The sequence below is a fragment of the Mauremys mutica genome, chromosome 4, assembly GCF_020497125.1.
Source record: "Mauremys mutica isolate MM-2020 ecotype Southern chromosome 4, ASM2049712v1, whole genome shotgun sequence".
In the NCBI taxonomy this organism is placed as follows: domain Eukaryota; kingdom Metazoa; phylum Chordata; order Testudines; family Geoemydidae; genus Mauremys; species Mauremys mutica.
Genome location: NC_059075.1, coordinates 117,387,255 through 117,409,277, shown reverse-complemented (window position 1 = coordinate 117,409,277; position 22,023 = coordinate 117,387,255). Strand labels below are relative to the sequence as shown.

General features: G+C 44.4%; 1 pseudogene; it reads left to right on the top strand.

Annotated features, from left to right (window-relative positions):
* Positions 1-21,401, top strand: part of LOC123369023 — a 34,929-nt pseudogene extending 13,528 nt beyond the window's left edge.
* The last annotated feature ends 622 nt before the right edge of the window (positions 21,402-22,023 follow it).

Here is a 22,023-nt window from a genome sequence, read left to right as displayed (position 1 = left end):
AGAGCTCTGATCTCTCTGTCCTAAGGGAGAAGTAACCAGAAATGCATTGCTTGATCCTGAACGCAATAGGCTCTTGGACAAATTTGGTGTATCTCAGCCCAGCAAGGGACCACTTGCCACACAATGGCATAATCAGATGTTTGTTCAGTTAAGCAATACAGCTATTCTAAGTGCACACATCCCAGAACTGAAACTCAGGTTGCACGACCTGAAGTCTGAGTTTCTAGTGCTACATTGTTTAACAATTTAGTGACATTTATAATTTCAAAATTCAGCTACAGTGACTTAGGCCTGGTCTACACTAAGGGGGGGGGGGTTTGAACTAAGGTACGCAAGTTCAGCTACACAAATAGCGTAGCTGAACTCGAAGTACCCTAGTTCAAACTACTCACCCATCCAGACGCCGCGGGATCGAAGTCCGCGGCTCCAGGGTCGACTCCGCCACTGCCGTTCGAGGTGGTGGAGTTCTGGAGTCAACCGGAGCGTGTGGGGAGTTCAAACTATCGCGTCTTGATTAGACGCGATAGTTCGAACTCGGAGAAGTCGAACTCTCCGCGTCGACCCGGAGAGACAGGAAGCCTCACACAGAACAATGAGAATTAAATAAAATAAAATAGAACAGTGGCCTCATTCACTAACATCACAACAGCAACTCCCTTCTCCATCCCCACCCCGCTAATAACTGGTTCAGATTAATAGATTTTGTGGCCAGAAAGGACCATTGTGATCATCCCATTTGACCTCCTACATAATGCAGGCCATAGATTTTCGCACAGTGAGCTTGAGCATAGCTTCTAGAAAGATACACAAACTTAATTTAAAGATTTCAAGTGATGGAGGATCCCCTATGTCCCTGGGAAGGTTATTCCAATAGCTAATGAATGAAGAATGTGACCTTAGTTCCAATTTGAATGTATCAAGCTTCAACTTGCACCCATTGATCTTGTGCTGCCTTGTGCTGCCTTTGTCTGCTAGGTTAAACCCCTCTGTTATCACCTATCTTCTCCCCAGGTTGGTGCCTATAGATCATACTCAAATCACCTCTCAGCCTTCTCTTTGATAAGTGTGACAGAGCCCCTTTAACATTTTCATTGTAACACAGGTTTTCCAGTCCTCAAATAATGGTTGCATTCTTCTCTGAACCCTTTCCAATTTTTCAGCATCCCTTCTGAAGCTGGACACCAGAGCTGGAGCAAACATTTTAGCTTCACCAGCTTCACAGTGCTGTATAGAGGAGAAATGTAACCTCCCTGTTCCTACTCAATAAACTCCTGTTCATACAGCATCCAAGCCATGCTGTTTCCTGCACTGCCCAGTAACAGGCCATGTCACAGGTGTTCCCCAGCCATTAGTCAACATCTACAATATAGCTCCACCTGGCTGCTGATGGAGGCAGTGCCACTGCATTCGCCCACCTGGAGAGGAGAGATATTGATCTGTGTGTAGGCTCTGCTGGGCAGTATCCTTAATTTCTTCTCTTCTGGGTAGTAATGCTATTGGTAACAGCTGTGTGTATGTGGAAGGGGATTTGAAAATCTCTATGCCCCTAGAGATTAGCCCCCTTGACTCCAATTAAAGGATCAGGCCCATTAGACTGAAGGCATCAGCAGCATCTTCGTCATTCTTTTCACGCTAACTGAGCAGAAGGCAGATATCAAACAGTGCCAGTTATCCCTGTGCTGGGCTTGTTTTCCAGGTCTTATATATTCAGCTGTAATAATGCCACTTCAGCCTTTATGGAGCTACAGACTGCGCCTTTAGGTCCGTCTCTCTGTCTCTTGCCCTGGAGTAAACAAAGAGGCCTGTTTGGGTAACCTCTTCTGAACATTTTAAAAAGATGTCCGGAGCATGTCCATCTCTTCTTCCATACCACTTTTATTGTAGTAGATAGTTGTGCTCATTCTAACACCTCTTCACTACTTATTCTGTCAGAGAATCATAGAATATTAGGGTTGGAAGAGACCTCAGGAGGTCATCTAGTTCAACCCCCTGCTCAAAGCAGGACCAACACCAACTAAATGTCCACCCATTCTACTTTGAATAGTCTATGCCAGTGGTTCTCAACCTATTTACCATTGTGGGTCGCATCCAATACTACCTGTCTATGGAGACGCCACCAATGAACTCTTGTCAATTTGCATTAAATTGACTTATTTTTTCCAGAACTCTGCTCCATATACATCCTAAGTTTTGATGATTTTGCTAATCATATTTGACTTCTATATTGAACTTAGTTTTTGAAATACAGCACTCGCTTCACCTATTCTGCGCTTTATATCAAATGCAATCACCAGTATCATGAATGAGGCTGCCCAGATAAGTTAATCTATTAAGATTTTTTCAAGACTTCATGTCTCAAATAGATAAAAGTTTTGCTACATAAATTAATTTTGATAATTTCTGTCTTTAATTGATTAATAGTAAGATCTACTTCCTTGGCAGTATTTGCAAGACCATCTGTCATTTGCTGCCTATCTTTAGCTCATTTATTTATAAGACAAATGTCATCTGCAAAGTCTACATCTCCAACCTCCCCATCTATCCACACAATGCACATCTCCATACTGACAGTCTGTCGAAGTCAGTAGCAAATCCAAACATTGTGAGGGACAAGATACAACCTTGCCTGATACCAGCATTAACATTAACTAACTCTTGGTTTATCCTTATGGTACACTGAGCTTTCTGATACAACTTTATAGTAATTTGAATGATTTTCTCTGGCACTATGATTTCCTATCTACACCGTCAAATACCTTTCAGAAACCCACAAAATTCAAGACTGCTGGCAACAGCCATTCATTACTTTGTTCTGCTGTTTACAAAAGTTCTACGTGGCCAAAAAACAGCTTGTTCTCTGCTATCAGTGGCCTTTAAAGGCTTGTCTACATGGGGACATGCAGGAAAGTTAATCTGAATTAACTGAGCATATACATTTGAAGTAGATTTGTTAAACTATATTAAATCTCTGTGTGGATGTTGTTATTCAGAATTAAAGTGGCCTTAATTAGGTTTAGTTTAATTCACTTTCAAAGGCCATTTTAATTCTGAATAATGACGTCTACATGGGAATTTAATGCAGTTTAACTAATCTACTTCAAATTAATACTTTAGTTAATTCTGATTTAGGATGATTGCACAGAAAACGTTCCCTGGGCCTGAAAGCAGTGTAATCTTGTACCAGTTGTCACAATCACTCAGATCATATTTTTAAGGGATTTTGATTAAGTACTCTCTTTTCCATTCTTCTGAGACAAATTTCTTCTCCTATACCAAATTGAAAAGGTAAAGCAGGATTTTCACTGAAAGCAGCAGCTCACCCATAATCCTCTTTTACATAACCCAGCCACTAGAGGGGGACAAATGCTGCACAGGGTTAGTGTGGGTTACACTACTTTTAGGAATGAATAGCTAACATGACATCAGAAGAATGGACTGTGGTGTCTTCAGATGCTTCTCTTTGTTTTCTTTTTAAAATGGATAATAAATGTCTGCTGTGGAATAAAACCTACCCCATCATCGTCAGGAAAGGAGATGGGAAATCTGCCTTTAGGAAATGATGTTTTCAACTTCCGTTCTCTCTTCTAGGAACCCAGGGATTAAAGATATGAGAACATCAACTGCATACTCATTGTGTCAAGGACTGAAGGATCCAAACTGTAAACTAAAAACAATAGTGTAAGCAAACTCCTTTCTTTAGCTCTTTTGTTACTGCTGCTATGCCAGGAGTTTGGCAGCAATGCATTTCTGCCCATTGTCTGGTATTACTCTGTATTCCATTTAAAATGTATCTCTGAGCTGCAAATCATAGTAAACACTTTAAGAATCAAACTCCATTTGACATGAAACCACTAAAGTAACTGTGTGGCAAACCCTCTTCTCTGCCCCCGCCCAGTAAGTAGGCAAGTGCTGGGCTGATGCACAAGGTGGAAGACTCCTCCTCACCTAGGGCACGGAGCAGCTGTGGAGTACCTTCACAGAGACTAATCCAGCCTAACGCTAATAGTGTGAGAGAGACCCACCCTCTGCACAGCATCTCACACACCCAGCCTAGGTGAATACCAGGCACTACAAGCGGGCATAATAAACTGATACAAGGTGAGCGGGGGTTGAGCAGAGGACAAGTAGAAATTACAGTCACAATTATCTGAATAAATCATAACCATGTTTTTCATGTTTCTGAAGATAAGGGAGGCATTACGTATTTTGTAGGAAGGATATATTGTTTTCTAGGCAAAAAACTGTAAATCATCAAGATTATTCATTGATGTGTTTTGGTGTGAGAATGCTACTAGAGCCTGATCCTGTAAAACCTTATCCATGTCATTAGTTTCAGGGAAGTGAAGGTGACACTGCTTTACTTAGTAATTAACTATTTGTATGATGCTGTTAGGTCATTCCAATCCTTGACTCTGGGAGCCAGCATTACCACTCCTGGGCTGTTCACACACAGCCTCTGGCATGTAAGCTGCTCCTTGGATTCTGCAACCAAATGACACTAGCCAATATCTCCAGTCCCACACACAAACCTAGGAACCTCCATCTTGCAGCTTATATGAGTCCATCAGTTTAACAAATAAATTGATATGTACCAGGCTTGTTATCCCAAGGGGAGTCTCTGAGACTCTTCAAACCAAACACACTGCTTCAGGTAGAATAAACAAACCCATTTATTAACTATGAAAGATAGATTTTAAGTGATTATAAGTGATAGACGAAAAGTCAGAGTGGTTACCAAAATACAATAAAATATAAACATACAATCTAAACTCTCAACCCTATTAGACTGGGCAACAAGTAGATTGAGCAGTTTTTCTCACCCCACTGGATATTGCAGTCCTTAATATACAGGTTTGTTCCTTAAACCTGTGCCAGTCTCCTGTGTTGGAGTCTTGTCTTCTTCTCAGAGTCTTGGTTTCTTGCAGCATGGGTGAGGGGGCAGGAGAAGGGCCCAGTATGTGTCCACTCTGTCTGTTTTATACCCTCAGTCGATGTGTTTGGGGAGCACAAGTCCAGGCTTGTATGGAGTAGGGGGCATTGCTGAGTTTCTCTAAACAAGGTTTAGCAATTCCCCTGGTGTGGCCTCATGCAGGTGAATCACTGCATTGTAGCTCCCTTGCTGGACAATGGTTGTTGATGGGTTGTTTGACACCCCGCCGCACATTGGTTACTGTCCTTGCTGTTGCCTCTGGGGAGCTAATATCTGGCTGATTCCCCAACTTACAGCATGTTTTGGTGAAGTCCATACAACACAATTCCTATAACTTCCTATGCATTAATGATACACATATATGGATAGAGAAATGACTTTCAGCAGATCATAACCTTTCCCTGATACCTTACATAGCATGCTTTATATGTAAGATCACGATTATATGAAAATGAGGAATATGGGGGTTACAGTACACTCCCCCAAGGTACAGAATGTCACAGAGATACCATTTGGAGAAAAGTTTTACTAAAAAATCACATCCAATTTTATATGGAGTGAAAATGGTGCTAATTTTGGCCTGTTGTGTGAGGGATTCTGCGTGACAACAAGATTTGTTAGTGTAGAAAGAAGAGGACTGACAGGTTTTTATTGTCTGTTCTCTTCTGTTTACTCATCATCTCTAGTAACTCTGATCCAGCTGAGGTATTTTACAGCTGAGGTCTACACTTATATCTTACCTAACCTTGTCATAGCCCTCAGTTGGTTCAGGGTTGCTAGTGATGCTGCTAAGCAGAGTAGAGACCACTTCCGTCTTTGACCCAGGGGGTGGGTGCAGGGCTGGCAGTGGAACTGGTTGAAAAACCTGAAAGAAACATTGTGAACATTTCAGAATCATTTAAACTTTGTTAGTTTCTGAAATGCAATGTCATTGTGCTTGTCAATTAAAAAAAATTGAAAATATTTTCATTTAAAAATAAGAGAGTGAATCAGGGATCATGATGTAGGCAAGAAACCTTGAGGGGAACTGGTAATGTACTCCACTAGTCTAATGAGATGACCAAAGCTCTCATCCTCTACAGGAACTTAGCTTGTTAAGCACAGGGCTTGGCAGGTGGGAATATGTGCACAGAATGTGCATATCATATCAGATGATTATCCAATTTCTGTATTTTTGTGGGATGCTATGTGAAATATTCTGAAACTATTCTTGCACTGTGTACAAATACAATCTGAATCAGTAACTCATCACATATTGAATTTTAATAATTAAAATACATTGGGTGACAGGTATACAGCCTTTATAGACAGTGAAACTACCAAGTTACCAGAATGAAGAAAGTATCACTGAACTAAGTAAAGCAAATACTGACCCCTTTATGGAAGGAGATGGTTATTGTTCTCTCTGTTCCCTTTGCAGATTGCGGCAGTGCGGTCTCACAGCTGCTTGCTGTGGGAATCTCTCTTCTGCCCTCACTACAAACCAGTCCCTGACTGAACTGGAGCTGAGTGGGAATAAACTGGGAGATTCAGGAATTAAACTTCTGTGTGAAGGACTGAAACATCCCAGATGTAAACTGCAGAAATTAGTGTAAGTCATTGCTGGGTTCCTTGATACAATAACTCCTCACTTAGCTTTGTAGTCATGTTCCTGAAAAATGCAACTTTAAGAGAAATGCTGTTAAGCGAATCCAATTTCCCCATAAGAATTAATGTAAATAGGGGGGCTTAGGTTCCAGGGAAATATTTTTCACCAGACAAAAGACTATATTATATATATATATGTATACACAGTATAAGTTTTAAACAAACAATTTACGTATTGTTCCGAGTATAGGCCGCTCCTGATTATAAGCCGCACCCTTAAAGTTTGGTGCTATTTTAAAAAAATTAAATTTTTAACTTTTTTTAACTTAAAGAAAATCTCAGCCGCGGCCGGGACTCAGAGGGCTCTGGGCTGTCTGCCGCGGCGGGGAGCCCAGAGCCCTTTAAATCCCAGCCGCGGCTGGGACTCAGAGGGCTCTGGGCTGTCTGCCGCGGCGGGGAGCCCAGAGCCCTTTAAATCTCAGCCGCGGCCGGGACTCAGAGCGCTCAGGGCTGCCCGCCGCGGTGGGGAGCCCAGAGCCCTTTAAATCCCAGCCGCGGCGGGGAATCAGAGCGCTCTGGGCTCCCCGCCGCGGCGGGGAGCCCAGAGCCCTTTAAATCCCAGCCGCGGCGGGGAATCAGAGCGCTCTGGGCTGCCCGCCGCGGCGGGGAGCCCAAAGCGCTTTCAATCCCAGCCGCGGTGGGGAATCAGAGCGCTCTGGGCTGCCCGCCGCGGCGGGGAGCCCAGAGCCCTTTAAATCCCAGCCGCGGCGGGGAATCAGAGCGCTCTGGGCTGCCTGCCGCGGCGGGGAGCCCAGAGCTCTTTAAATCCCAGCCGCGGCGGGGAATCAGCGCGCTCTGGGCTGCCCGCCGCGGCGGGAAGCCCAGAGCGCTTTAACTCCCAGCCGCGGCCGGGACTCAGAGGGCTCTAGGCTGCCCGCTGCGGCGGGGAGCCCAGAGCTCTTTAAATCCCAGCCGCGGCGGGGAATCAGAGGGCTCCGGGCTGCCCGCCGCGGCGGGCAGCCCGGAGCGCTCTGATTCCCCGCCGCGGCTGGGATTGAAAGTATTTTTATTGGGTTTTTTTTGGCAAGATCCCGCTTATAGGCCGCACCCCTAGTTTAAAGACTTAAATTAGGGGAAAAAAGTGCGGCCTATACTCGGGACAATACGGTAATACTGTACACAGCAATGATGATTGTGAAGCTTGGTTGAGGTGATGGAATCAGAGGGTGGGATATTTCCCAGGGGATGCCTTACTGCTAAATGAGGAACTAGAACTCAGCTGAGCCCTCAAGGGTTAACACATTGTTGTTAATGTAGCCTCATACTCTACAAGGTAGCACAAATAGAGGGGGGGAAGACAGCATGGCAGACAGAGACACACATCCTGTGTGTGTGTGTGTGAGAGAGATGTGCATTGCCCCTTTAAGGACACTGACCCCTCTCTAAGTACACTGCCTTTTTAGATCAGGAAGTTGAGAAAGCAGCTGTGCCTGCAAGCTCCCTCAGTCCTGAGCCTTGTCATGTCCCATTCCTCCTCCCTCCCACCCCACTCTATGGAGATAGGGTAAGTGGGTGGCAGGAGCAGGGGGGGTACACTCTGATATTAGACCCCATTTCCCCCACACATAGCAAGCAGGAGGCTCCCGGGAGCAGCTCCAAGGCAGAGGACAGGAGCAGCACATGGCAGTGGGGGGAGGGACAGCTGAACTGCACAGGGAACTTAGGAGAGCAGGGAGCTGATAGGGAGGCTGCTGGTCCACGCTGGTTCCAAGCCCCCACCACTAGCTGCAACGGGCTGCTCTTCCTGCAAGCAGTGGACAAAGCAGGCGGCTGCCAAACAACATTATAAGGGAGCATTGCGCAACTTTAAATGAGCATGTTCCCTAATTGATCAGCCACATAACAAGGAAACAACATTAACCAGGATGACTTTAAGTGAGGAGTTACTGCACTTTCCTTGTTAGACCAGCCTTTTCAAAAGTGTTCTCTAATTTTGCACTGAGAATATTTTGAGGTCCTATTTTCACTTATGAGATCACCTGCATTTGCAGGAGCAACTGGACATACAATTACTGAATTGTGTGCACAGACATTTGGGCAGGTAAATGTGGGTTTTGTACATTGAGTCTCATGATTGTACACAAACGTTCATAACAGCTAAGAGAAAATCCATTTTCTGCACGACACAATAGAGCCCTTCCCCAGCCTAAGGGCCATTTCTCCCACAAGTGTTAACTTTATCTCTGCAGGCACTTCTGTGCTCCTGTGTGACAATAGTCAAGATCAGGGGTGGGCAAGCTTTCAGAAGTGGTGTGCCGAGTCTTCATTTAGTCACTCTGATTTAAGGTTTTGCGTGCCAGTAATACATCTCTTTCTATAAGTCTATAATATATAACTAAACTATTGTTGTATGTAAAGTAAATAAGGTTTTTAAAATGTTTAAGAAGCTTCATTTAAAATTAAATTAAAATGCAGATCTCCCCAGACCGGTGGCCAGGACCTGGGCAGTGTGAGTGCCACTGAAAATCAGCTCGCGTGCAGCCTTTGGCACATGTGCCATAGGTTGCCTACCCCTGGTCAAGAGTCAGAAAGAGTCGCTTTCCTCTGACAATGAAACAAGACCATTATCCCTAAAGTTATTCTCTCCCTTTAACTCTCAAGCTTCTACCTGGAGCCTTCCCTCATCCCTCTTGCCTGGCTTCCTTCTACAAATGTAAAGAAATAGCGCACACATACTCACAAGCACTGTAGCAAGAGTTGTTGGTTTTCTTTTAAAATTTTAACTTTAATTTGATAATAAAGGAAAGTGTGTTCCCACTCCTCCCTCGCCTCCCCCCCCCCGACTTGCCTTATTCGCAAAAATAGCAGGATTGGTTTTTTGTTTTATCCCAAACTTGCAGAAGACATTCACGCTTGGGCAATAGTGAGCAGAACTGGAATGTTTCACTCAAAGGTAAGTTTTAGAAAGTCCTGAGTGACTAAATCATGGCACTAAAGGGGAAATGCTGAAGCAGCCTGAACACATGCCACAAGGGGCCACAACAGTGGTACCCTTAACTCAATCAACAATATTGTTAATCTATCCAGCTATACTCTTAGCCTGGCAGAAGAGTCTGTCCTATCTCGGGGCTTCTTCTTCCTCCCCACCACCCCCACGAACATGATACAGTTCTGCAGTGACCTGGAATCCTTCTTTCGCCATCTCTGACTCAAGAAGTATTTCCACCACACCACTGAACAGCACACTAACCCACAGACACCTTCCTACCAACGCTACAAGAAGAAGGATTCTGCATGGATTCCTCCTGAAGGTCGAAACAAAAGACTGGACTTCTACATAGAGTGCTTCTGCCAACGTGCACGGGCTGAAATTGTGGAAAAACAGCATCACTTGCCACATAACCTCAGCTGTGCAGAACACAATGTCATCCACACCTTCAGAAACAACTCTGACATTATAATAAAAAAGGCTGACAAAGAAGCTGCTGTTGTCATCACAAATAGGTCGGAGTATGAACGAGAGGCTGCTAGGCAACTGTCTGACACCACATTCTACAGGCCAGTACCCTCTGATCCCACTGAGGGTTACCAAAAGAAACTGCACCATCTGCTCAAGAAACTCCCCGAAGAAGCACATGAACAAATCTATACAGACACACCCGTAGAGCCCTGACCAGGGGTATTCTATCTGCTACCCAAGATCCATAAACCTGGAAATCCTGGACACCCCATCATCTCAGGCATTGGCACCCTGACAGCAGAATTGTCTGGCTATGTAGACTCTCTCCTCAAGCCCTATGCTACCAGCACTCCCAGCTATCCTCGAGACACCATTGACTTACTCAGGAAACTACAATCCATTGGTGATCTTCCAGAAAACACCATCCTGGCCACTATGGATGTAGAATCCCTCTTCACCAACATTCCACACAAAGATGGACTACAAGCCATCAGGAACAGTATCCCCAATAATGTAACGGCAAACCTGGTGGCTGAGCTTTGTGCCTTTGTCCTCACCCACAACTATTTCACATTTGGGGATGATTTATACCTTCAAGTCAGCAAAACTGCAATGGGTACCCGCATGGCCCCACAGTATGCCAACATTTTTATGGCTGACTTAGAACGCTTCCTCAGCTCTCGTCCCCTAGTACTCCCACTCTACTTGCACTACATTGATGACATCTTCATCATCTGGATCCATGGGAAGGAAGCCCTTGAGGAATTCCACCAGGATTTGAACAATTTCCATCCCACCATCAACCTCAGCCTGGACCAGTCCAAATGAGACATCCACTTCCTGGACACTACAGTGCAAATAACCGATGGTTACATAAACATCATCATATACCGGAAATCTACTGACTGCTATACTTACCTACATGCCTCCAGCTTTCATCCAGACCACATCACATGATCCATTGTCTACAGCTCAGCCCTAAGATACCACCGCATTTGTTCCAATCTCTCAGACAGAGACAAACACCTACAAGATCTCTATCAAGCATTCTTAAAACTACAATACCCACCTGGGGAAGTGAGGAAACAGATTGACAGAGCCAGAAGAGTACCCAGAAGTCACCTACTACAGGACAGGCCCAACAAAGAAAATAACAACACTACTAGCCATCACCTACAGCCCCCAACTAAAACCTCTCCAGCGCATCATCGTGGATCTACAACCTATCCTGAAGGACGATCCCTCATTCTCACAGACCTTGGGAGACAGGCCAGTCCTCGCTTACAGACAGCCCCCAACCTGAAACAAATACTCACCAACAACTACACACCACACAACAAAAAAATTAACCCAGAAACCAATACCTGCAACAAACCCTGTTGCCAACTCTGTCCACATATCTATTCAAGGGACACCATCATAGGATCTAACCACATCAGCCACACTATCAGGGGTTTGTTCACCTGCACATCTACCAATGTGATATATGCCAGCATGTGTCAGCAATGCCCCTCTGCCATGTACATTGGCCAGACCGCACAGTCTCTACTGTGGAAGCAGAATTAGAAAAAGAGGCCTCTAACCCTAACAATGTGAGAGTTAAGAGATGCTGCTTCACCTCGCTTTTAGCTGTACTTTCCTTGCTTTTAGCTGATAAGGATGGAATGCTAATTTAGCAGAAACCTTGAGGTAAGGTAATATATGGACGAAGTTTGTATAAACAAAGGATAACCGCTAGCCATTTATATATGTAACAGGAAGGTATAAATACTTGTCTTATGCTGCTTGTAGAGTGTAGATCTGCCTAAGGTGGGGGGGACCCCCTGCCTAAATCAGTCTACTCTTGCAATTGCTCGAAATAAATTGTCTCTGGCTTGTTGCTATAAACACAGACTGAGGACTGGGTTTTCTTCCACACTATGCAAAAGAATAAATGGACATAAATCAGACATCAAGAATTGTAACATTTAAAAACTATTAGGAGAGCACTTCAATCTCCCCGGACACTCAATAACAGACTTAAAAGTGGCCATTCTTCAATAAAAAACTTCAAAAACAGACTCCAATGAGAAACTGCAGAACTGGAATTAATTTGCAAACTTGACACCATCAAATTAAGCCTGAATAAAGACTGGGAGTGGCTGGGTAGCTACAAAAAGTAATTTTCCCTCTGTTGATATTCACCCCTTCTTGTCAACTTTTGGGACTAGGCCACATCCACCTTGATTGGATTGGCCTCGTTAGCACTGACCCCCATTTGGTAAGGCAACTCCCATCTTTTCATGTGCTGTATATTTATACCTGCCTACTGTATTTTTCACTACATGCATCTGATGAAGTGCTAATGTTCAAATAAATTTGTTAGTCTCTAAAGTGCCACAAGTACTCCTCGTTCTTTTTGCTGATACAGACTAACACGGCTACTCCTCTGAAGCTAGTGCTTCAGTACACTGATGAATGAATTAAACGGAGTGAACTGGTCAGTTCCTCTCTGTTCACTGTTAACATCTCCATCTCTGCAGGGTTTGGGATTGCCAGTTCACTGATGCTTGCTGTGGAGATCTCTCCTCTCTGCTCAGCACAAACCGGTCCCTGAGAAAGCTGAACCTGAGAGGTAATAACCTGAGTTATTCAGGAGTGAAGCTTCTGTGTGAAGGACTGAAACATCCAAACTGCAAGTTACAGAAGCTCGAGTAAGTGACTTTTGGTTTCTGTATCAAAAGAATCCATCACAGTGTGTGCTGGGCTTCCAGTCACCTAGGGACGCGTGTGGCCTACATGAACCAATGAGGTGAATTGGGCTGATCTGTATGGGCTGAGGGCGGGAGTGACAATGTAACTTAGGCAAACTGCCTCCTCCAACTTCCTTGCACAATACAGCCTGTGACTGTCTGGCACAATGCTAGGACTGGGGGAATTTCCCCCCTGCCAGCTAAGGAGCTGTTACTGCCCTATATGCTGCTGCAGCTGTGTGCAGGGGCTGTAGAAGGAGAGACAATTCTCCCCCATATGTGTGTGATTTTCAGGGCAGGGACAGTGTCTCCCCAAGTGTTTGTACAGTGGTTAGTAGAGCTGGTCTGGAATTTCCCACTGATAGTTTTTTTAGATAGAAAATTACAGTTTCTTCAGACATGAAATTTTCTGTGGAAAAATGTTGATTTTTGTGAAGCTCTTTTGACTTTTTTTTAAAACGAAAATCAAATTAAAACATATTATTTCTGGGCAGGTTGCCATTAATCATTGTGTCTGCCTGAACTGCCACAGCGCCCCATGGGAATTGTAGTTTGGGTCCCTCATCCCCCTCATGCTCACTTATTGGCTTGGTTCCCCTTCCAGTATATGTCCCCCATGATGGGCCTGCACTGCAGAGCTTGGTCACAGGAAGAAACTGTGGTGCATCATGGGAGACAGTCAGGCCATGGCGCCCACACCAGTGGGGTGAAGGGAGGCAAGAGGGATCCCAAGAGACGCAGCCGCAGCTCTGGCAGGCACATTCAGTAATGTCAACCTCAGCTCATACAGAATGTTCTGATGCAGTAATCTCGGTATGTTTCATTTAGTTGGAAAAAGTAGGACCAAAATTTTTAAACATTCCTAAATCAAGATTTTTTTCTGAACATTTTATTTGAGAAAAGATTCAATATTTCAACTGCTACAATTTAGGATCTAAAAAAATGTCAAAATAGTGGAATTTCCCAAAAGATGGAAATGCTGTTTTTTGATAAGCTGCGGGGGCTGGCATTACTTGATCACCGAGTAAGAGGTTTTTTAAAAAAAAATTTAGTCGAGCACCTGTGGAAAACCCAGTGGGCAAGTTCCCTGTTTGACAAGCAGACAGCAGCACAAATGGTAGAAATTTTTTTGTCAAAAGGTCATTTGACAGAAAATCGAGTTTAGAAATGTCTGCTTTCCTCTCAAATTTTCAGTTTTTCTTTAGAAAACAGAACACTCAAAACTCAGAAACTTTCAGCTGAAAACCAAAATGTTTTTTGGGGTCCCCCCCATTAAAAGGTGAATATTTGGGGGGTGAGGGAATGGAGGGAGGGAAACGTTTTGTGCTCTAGTCATAATGTTCTCAGCCAATATGTCAAATTTGTCAAATTTTGGCTAGTGAAGCCTTTACAAAATAATTAAAAAAAAAACATTTATCTGGATTTCTGAACTATTTACCAAATAATACAAGGGTGCAATTTGGTTATCCTCCCCCAGTCACCCATTGTGAACTGCACATAGTAGCAATGTTATTTCCTTCCTCACACCAAACCAATCAATCATTGCTAAATCTCTTAGGAACACATGCATGGCTATCCGTCATATCTGATGACGATGTCACAGCATTGCACGTGTTCTCGTGTGGCTGTATAGCCTGACCTATGAAGAGCAAGACCACAAACATGTCACACACGAACATGCAGGCTCCCATGGAAGACTTTGCATGATGGTTGGCCCTTTTTTTCAATCAGTTTTTCTTGTCTGTCTTCCTCAAACTGTTCACAACCGTTATTGACAGTAGCGCTCCATTCATGTCTGTCCTTGGCTGTGTCTTCAAAGTTATCAACATTTAAATCACATACGGTCAGATTCTGCTTAAGGGTGTTTTTGAAACATTTTCTTTGACTCTCCCTCTGGAGCTTTCTGAGTTTCAGCTCCCTCCATAGGGAACTTTCTTTGGGAGTCTGTTGCCCATTCTGATAACAGGACCTGTCCATCTAAACTGAGCTTGGATGACCATTACCTCAGTGCTGGTGCTTTTTGCTCTTTCAAGGACGTTAGTGTTTGAGACTTTGTCTCGCCAGTTGACTTTCTGAATGGAGTGGAGACGGCAAGTGGAATTTTTAAAGTTGCTTAATGTATCTGTGATAAGCTGTCCATATTTCACATCCATATGAAAGGGACACTCTCACTGCTGCATTATCCATAATCAGTTCCGTTGTCTGATGGTGCCTATCCAATGGCAAAGTCTTCTGAGGGCCTGGCTTGCCTTTTGTATTCTATCTGGTATTTCTTCATCCAGAGAACCATAATTTGAGATGGTGCTACTCAAGCATGTAAAGTGATTGATGCTTGTTAGTTCTGTACCATCAATGGTGATGTTTTGCTCAATAGCTGGAGTTGATGGAGCTGAGTGAAAGAGGACGTCAGCTTTTTCCAGGATGATGGTGAGTCTAAATTGTTTAATTGCTAAAGGGTGAAATGTTGTTGCTTTGATGCTGTCAAGGCTGCTAAGCTGTTACAGCTGCTCAGTGCTTCTGTCCTTGGATCTCTGATGTTATCAGCACTAGCAGAGAGTGCAGCCTGCTAATTCAGCAGACCTCAGTGTTATTCAGAGAGAAGGACCACAGGCATGGTTGAATGACAAAGGCACTTGGCCAGGTTTATTGCCCTCAAGACACAGTCCTAACAACTCGGACAACTTGCACAAGTACATTAACACATAGGTGCCCTGCGGCAAGGAGCAACTCAGTCAGGAGTGGGAGTCTGTGCTGTCCCCTTGGCCACTCAAAGGGTTAAGGTGAGGTACCCCAACATTTATAGACTGAGACACAACTGGGATACAATTTACCTACCACCTTACGTGTTTCATGACATCTGTTTGTTACCTCCTCTTGTGCCTTATTCAGGGATTGTGTCCCTAGCCTCTGTTTGCCAGAAGCTGGGAGTGGGTGACAGGGGATTGATCACTTGATGATTACCTGTTCTTTTCGTTCCCTCTGGGGCACCTGGCATTGGCCATTGTCGGAAGACAGGATACTGGGCTATATGGACCTTTGGTCTGACCCAGTATGGCTGTTCTTATTTCTGATATCTTGGACTAAACGTCCCTATTCATTATTCTATCAAAGAATCTTATTTTGTGCTGGACTGGGGGGCACTGGCCTTCTGGAATGTATTTATATAACTATCTAGTGCCTCGTACTTTTAGCAATGCTAGCAGGAACATTGCCAAGTTCATGTACTGGACAGCGAGCTTGTAAAGCATCTGCTTTAATTCATAGCCTGACTTTGGTTCACAGCCTCTGGTTCAGGCCTCATATCTTCCACCAGGCTCTCTCTCTCTACTACAGTGGCCTTGAGAACCTCTCAAGGATAAATTGTATGTCTTGTTTAACTCTGATTAAATAGAGCACATTCATCTGGAAAAAAAGGCTTCATGCATGAATTTCTCAAGAACGTTTGTCTTTGCAGTAACCCTTTGTAGATTGTACCTTACGTAGATGCTCTTTTGAAGGTTATTGGTTCCATAAATCACAATGGCTGCAAAAAACAGAACAAAGAGGGCTGGTTCCAGCTTGCAGCCTTGTTTCACCCCATTAGATATGGGGAGTGATTTAGAGAAGCCACCATCTGAGGGTACTTGACCAGACATGTCTTCATGGAATTGACGTATGATGATAATTAATTTGGTGGGGCAGCCAAACTTTTTTCTTGAATTTTCCAGAGGCCATTACTGATCAGTTTCAAACTTATTTTAAGATCAACGACAACAGCATATAGTCCCATGTTTTGTTGAATGCATTTTTCTGGAATCTGTCTAATAAAAGTAAACCATGTTTGTGGTGCTCCGACCTGGTCTAAATTCACATTGCAGTCTGTGGTAGAAACTTCTCTGATACTGTTCTGAAAACCCAACTGAGCAAAATGTGGACTAGGATTTTGCCACCTACAGATAGCAGGGAGATACCCTGATAATTACCACAGTCAGTTTTATTCCCTTCATTTTTGTATAAATGTAACTATGGTATCCTTGAAGTCCTGAGGAATTTCCTCAGCTTCCCAGAGATCCTTAATGTTTTTGTGTAGAAACACATGAGGGTGTTGTGGTTCCCAGCTGCCATTTGAAGGCTTTGGCTTGTGCCCATGGCTGTCTGTGTGGTCTGTACAATTACATTTCTACATTTAATACTGATTATGGGGAATGGTCCTGAAATTGGTGCTGGCCCTCAGCTCATTGCTGGAAGTCCTTGGTCAGCACCTCCCAATCTGCCTCTACTTGCTGAGGGGCTTCCAGGACCTCCTGATGGACACGCACCCAATCATGCTTCTGCTGTTGGAGAGAAATCACTTAAGAGACAATTGTGAGCTTTCCCCAGACACTGGTAATATGTGGCACCACTTTGTTGCTGCTACTGTGGGCAAACTTTGACTTGTGTCTGCCACTGCACCTCTCCCCTGCACCTCTCCACCTCTGGTACTACTGCTGCTGTTCCTGCTCCTATCACTTCTAGCAGCATGGTGGGCTGCTTCAGGGACCTCCTCTGCTTCCCTGTCTGCCCCACTGTGTCTGCAACCCTCCAATGCCCATGTCTGGGCACAGGACCAGAGGCAGCTCCCATGGTGCTCCCAGCTGCATTCCCCAGCAACCTCTTATGGTCTTGGATTTGGAACCACTGTTTGATATGCCCAGGTCCTGTGTTGTACTTCCCCTTCCCTCCCTCAGTCTCCATGGCCTTGTTAAAGCCATGGGAGCTGCTCTATGAGTTACTTCACTGCAGTGTTGCTTGTCCCTCCAGCAGCCCCCTAGGGAAGAGACTTTCCTCACAGGCCTCTCCTCTCTCTCTCTCCCTCTTCCCTTGCATCCCTTCAATGCCAGGGATATGAACCTCTCCTTTCTGGCCCCTCTCCCCCTTATTCTCCCCAGTTTTCCTCCATGAATCCACAGCTGCTCTATCTGTGTCATTCTCCATAGTGCCCTGACTCCTTGTGCAGCTGTGGTTGTGAAGTGTGTTTTGGTCCTGGGTCATCAGTGTGCAGTCGGCGGGTCTCTGGGTGTGGAGCATCTTGTCAGAACTAATGCCTGGTCAGGAGCTGAGGGTGTGAACATGCATCTTGTGAGTTAGTTCCATGTCTCTTGTGATGAGACCAGCGCCTGTCTGGCAACGTGGGATCCCTGCGAGGGCTTTGAAAATTCAGAATGAACCACTGTGCCCTTAACCACACCCTGTTCTCTCCTTTTGTTCCATACTCCCCCCAGACCACGATGTATGACTAACGCCCCCACCCCTTCTTTTAAACAACACTTTGAGCTTCCAGAGGAGCTAAAAGGAAATGCTTGTAGCTGCCCATCCTGCCAGGTTTGGCTGCACAAGCTTTAGAAAATGTCATCTCTTAGTGCTTCAGTTACTCGTCTGTTAAGGGGGGTTATCTCATAGGTGTGCTGGGTGCTAAATTCATTTATGTTTGTGGAGTAAGTCAAGAGCCTTAAATGGAAAAGCGAAGCAATGACTTGATTCTTCCTATATGCACCAAAGATCTCTCCAAGTCCTTCCACTCCCTGATAGAAATTCCTCCTGTCAGCACCTGGATATTTGACAACCATTTTGACCATTCACTCTCATACAGTGATCCAGCTCCTCACTGTAGTGAACAGCTTACATCTCCTCTTCCCTTGCTGTTCGGTTAGGTACATTCAGCTGCATGACGTATGTTGGACGGGGTTTAAGATGCCTGCAGACAAAACTCCACAGTAACGTGGGGGTTGAGATATTCCCGGTTGAACTGCCAAGCTGTCTGAGATTTAACACATTACTCTGTGATGCTTTTAGACACACATCTACCGGACATGGAGGGTGCACAGGATGGCAGGGGTAGGAAGGCAGAATTAGTATTGTTGGGGGACCTTAATTCTGCATTTCTGTACTTTCTAAAGTGTCTTTTCTTATTGTAACATTTTAGCACTGACATCTTTGATTAAAATTGCAATGCTCTATTAAACTTCATTTCCATTAAGTTGTTGAAAAATGTTTACAAACTTGACATTAGCAATTTGGAGGATGGTGTGGACTGCAATCTCAGCAAGTTTGCAAACTGGGAGGAGTGGTAGATACACTGGAGGGTAGGGATAGGATACAGAGGGACTTAGACAAATTAGAGGATTGGGCCAAAAGAAACCTGATGAGGTTCAACAAGGACAAGGGCAGAGTCCTGCACTTAGGACGGAAGAATCACATTCACTCTTAGGTCTGGTCTACACTACGGGGGGGGGGGGGTAAAAATAAGGTACGCGACTTCAGCTACACGAATAGCGTAGCTGAAGTCGAACTACCTTAGTTCGACTAACTTACCCGACCAGATGCGGCGGGGTCGAACTCCGCGGCTCCAAGGTCGACTCCGCCACCGCCGTTTGCGGTGGTGGAGTTCCGGAGTCGACCGGAGCGCGTGGGGAGTTCGAACTATCGCGTCTTGATTAGACGCGATAGTTCGAACTCCGAGAAGTTGAACTCACCGCGTCGACCCACGCGGTAAGTATGGACCTGCCCTTACAGACTAGGGACCAAATGGCTAGGCAGCAGTTCTGCAGAAAAGGACCTAGGGGTTACAGTGGACGAGAAGCTGGATATGAGTCAACAGTGTGCCCTTGTTGCCAAGAAGGCTAACGGCATTTGGGGCTGTATAAGTAGGGGCATTGCCAGCAGATCGAGGGACTGATCATTTCCCTCTATTCAACATTGGTGAGGCCTCGTCTGGAGTACTGTGTCCAGTTTTGGGCCCCACACTACAAGAAGGATGTGGAAAAATTGGAAAGAATCCAGCAGAGGGCAACAAAAATTATTAGGGGGCTGGAGCACATGAGTTATGAGGAGAGGCTGAGGGAACTGGGATTGTTTAGTCTGCAGAAGAGAAAAATGAGGGGGGATTTGATAGCTGCTTTCAACTACCTGAAAGGGGGTTCCAAAGAGGATGGATCTAGACTGTTCTCAGTGGTAGCAGATGACAGAACAAGAAGTAATGGTCTCAAGTTGCAGTGGAAGAGGTTTAGGTTGGATATTAGGAAAAACTTTTTCACTAGGAGGGTGGTGAAGCACTGGAATGGGTTACCTAGGGAGGTGGTGGAATCTCCTTCCTTAGAGGTTTTTAAGGTCAGGCTCGACAAAGCCCTGGCTGGGATGATTTAGTTGGGAATTGGTCCTGCTTTGAGCAGGGGGTTGGACTAGATGACCTCCTGAGGTCCCTTCCAACACTGATATTCCATGATTCTATGACATTACATTGATAGGTTTTTTTTGTTTTTTGTTTGTTTTTGTTTTCACAGCTTGTCTGAAAGGAACATAAATGGAAAAACAACCAAAGTATTGGAGGTTTTGCAGAAGATACAACCTGGTTTGTCGATTGTGCATAATGCAGCATCCAGCCATCAGAACCCAGGTACAAAGACAAGGAGGATGGAATGTCTTCTATCTCAGTGTCATACATTCATCTGCAGACTAATGTCTCGGAGTTCAGAAATGATGTGGAATATTTTTGAGATGCACTATTGGGAGGTTGGACTCATTCTGCTGTTAAACATTGCTACATATTGGCTTCTCTGGCTGATGTATATTTAAGTATCTGAAATGCAAGGCTGTGCAGAGGATTTACAAATCTTGAGACAGTTTTTGACTCCCTTTAAGGAATTGAAGTAGTGCAAAAGATTTGAAGTGGGAATTGCTTTCCCTTTAAAGCTGGTGTGTCAAACACCTGTCCCATGTGATGTGTTTTTGTTGCTGCATCATATACTCAGATTCTACAGAGTATAAGCTTTCCTTTATTGACTTACTTTTAAAAGTACCTTTTTTGGCCTCATAATTGTGAAGAAATTTCCTGTATATGAAATGAATGTCACTGAAGCAGCGATGTCTGGCTGAGTCTGCAGATGGCCTGATGACCCTGGGAGATGTGAATGCTAATGCAAACACTGCCCCTCAGTAATCTCCCTGGGGTGCTAGTTCTAAATCCCCAATTCAATGTCAACCTGAACTACAGGTGGGAGGATGGGAGTTAACAGGGAAGAAAAACCAGAAGAGAGACACAGACCATAAAGGGGGGAGATAAACAAAGGGAATTAACTGATACTGAATGTGACAGGAAGACACTGAACAAATAATAAACATCAGAACTTTTCATTGGTTGGTATCATTGCTACTTAAAGGCCATGTTCTACCCTGGAGCTCTGTGCCCACCTCCCGTTGCCATCAGTGGCAGCTCTGCTGTGGAGCGAGGGGAGTGTAGAGTCTGATATTTATTTCCTTACCCAAGGACCATAATTTAACAAGGAAATTCAGCCCCTTCTAAAGAATAAGTTTGAGATACACCATAGGTGTCAATGAGAGACAGAGTACGAAGGGTTAATTCCCCAAAGCCATTGAGGGTCTATGCTGATGTAAATCTATTAATACTGAAATGGAATCTCTGCTCTGTACATTTAAAGCAATCCTTGCTGAAAGTTTCTCTTTTGCCCAACAAAATTTAAGATGGCCAGGGAAATACAACGCTTATTATTGCATGTCATTGCCTAAAGAGTCCCAGACAGAATAACGAGTCTTCAACCTGGTTGAGGCCTCTAGGTGCTATTGTAATGTAATAATAACAACACACGGGGACTGGACATTTCTGTAACCTTAAATGCCTGTTCTAGGAGACATAGCAGAGAGGCTGTTCTCAGCTTAGTCCTAAGTGACACGGTGTTGTTGGTATAACTAGTAATAGTGACTTTTTTTTAAGTGCAACATCTTCATGGGAGAGATTCTAGCAAAAATCATCATGATGTCACTAAAATTCAGAGATGGGGATTTTTAAAAATGGGGAAGCTCACAGTGAAAACCTAAAGTCAAAAGTGAGGCTATTAAAATCCTTAGATTTAGCATGGAAATGACTTAACCTTACGTCAGTTGAGTCTTAGGAAGTGTGCCTTCCCCTAAAGAAAAAAAAGAAGCAGGAAGGGTTAAATGGAAAGATTCAAGAGGTTATTTAAGCCAAACAGGTCAAGTTCCAACCCCAGAGAACGCAACAGAAAGAGCATAAAATATGGCAGTGAAATGTAAAAATGGAAGTTTGGAGGGTTTGGCGAGACTTTGAAGAGGGATTAGCCAAGAACACACATTCTTTCTTTCTGTATATCGAAGACAAGGAGCCTGCACAGGGACTGGTGAGCTCTCTGGCCTTGCAGGGGAAAAGGAAATAATTAAATAGTATAGAGACACTGCAGAGGGATTAAGACCCCAAGCTTAAATGTTTGCAGGACTGGGACACAAATCATTTATTTGTATCAATCACCACCACAGAGGATGTT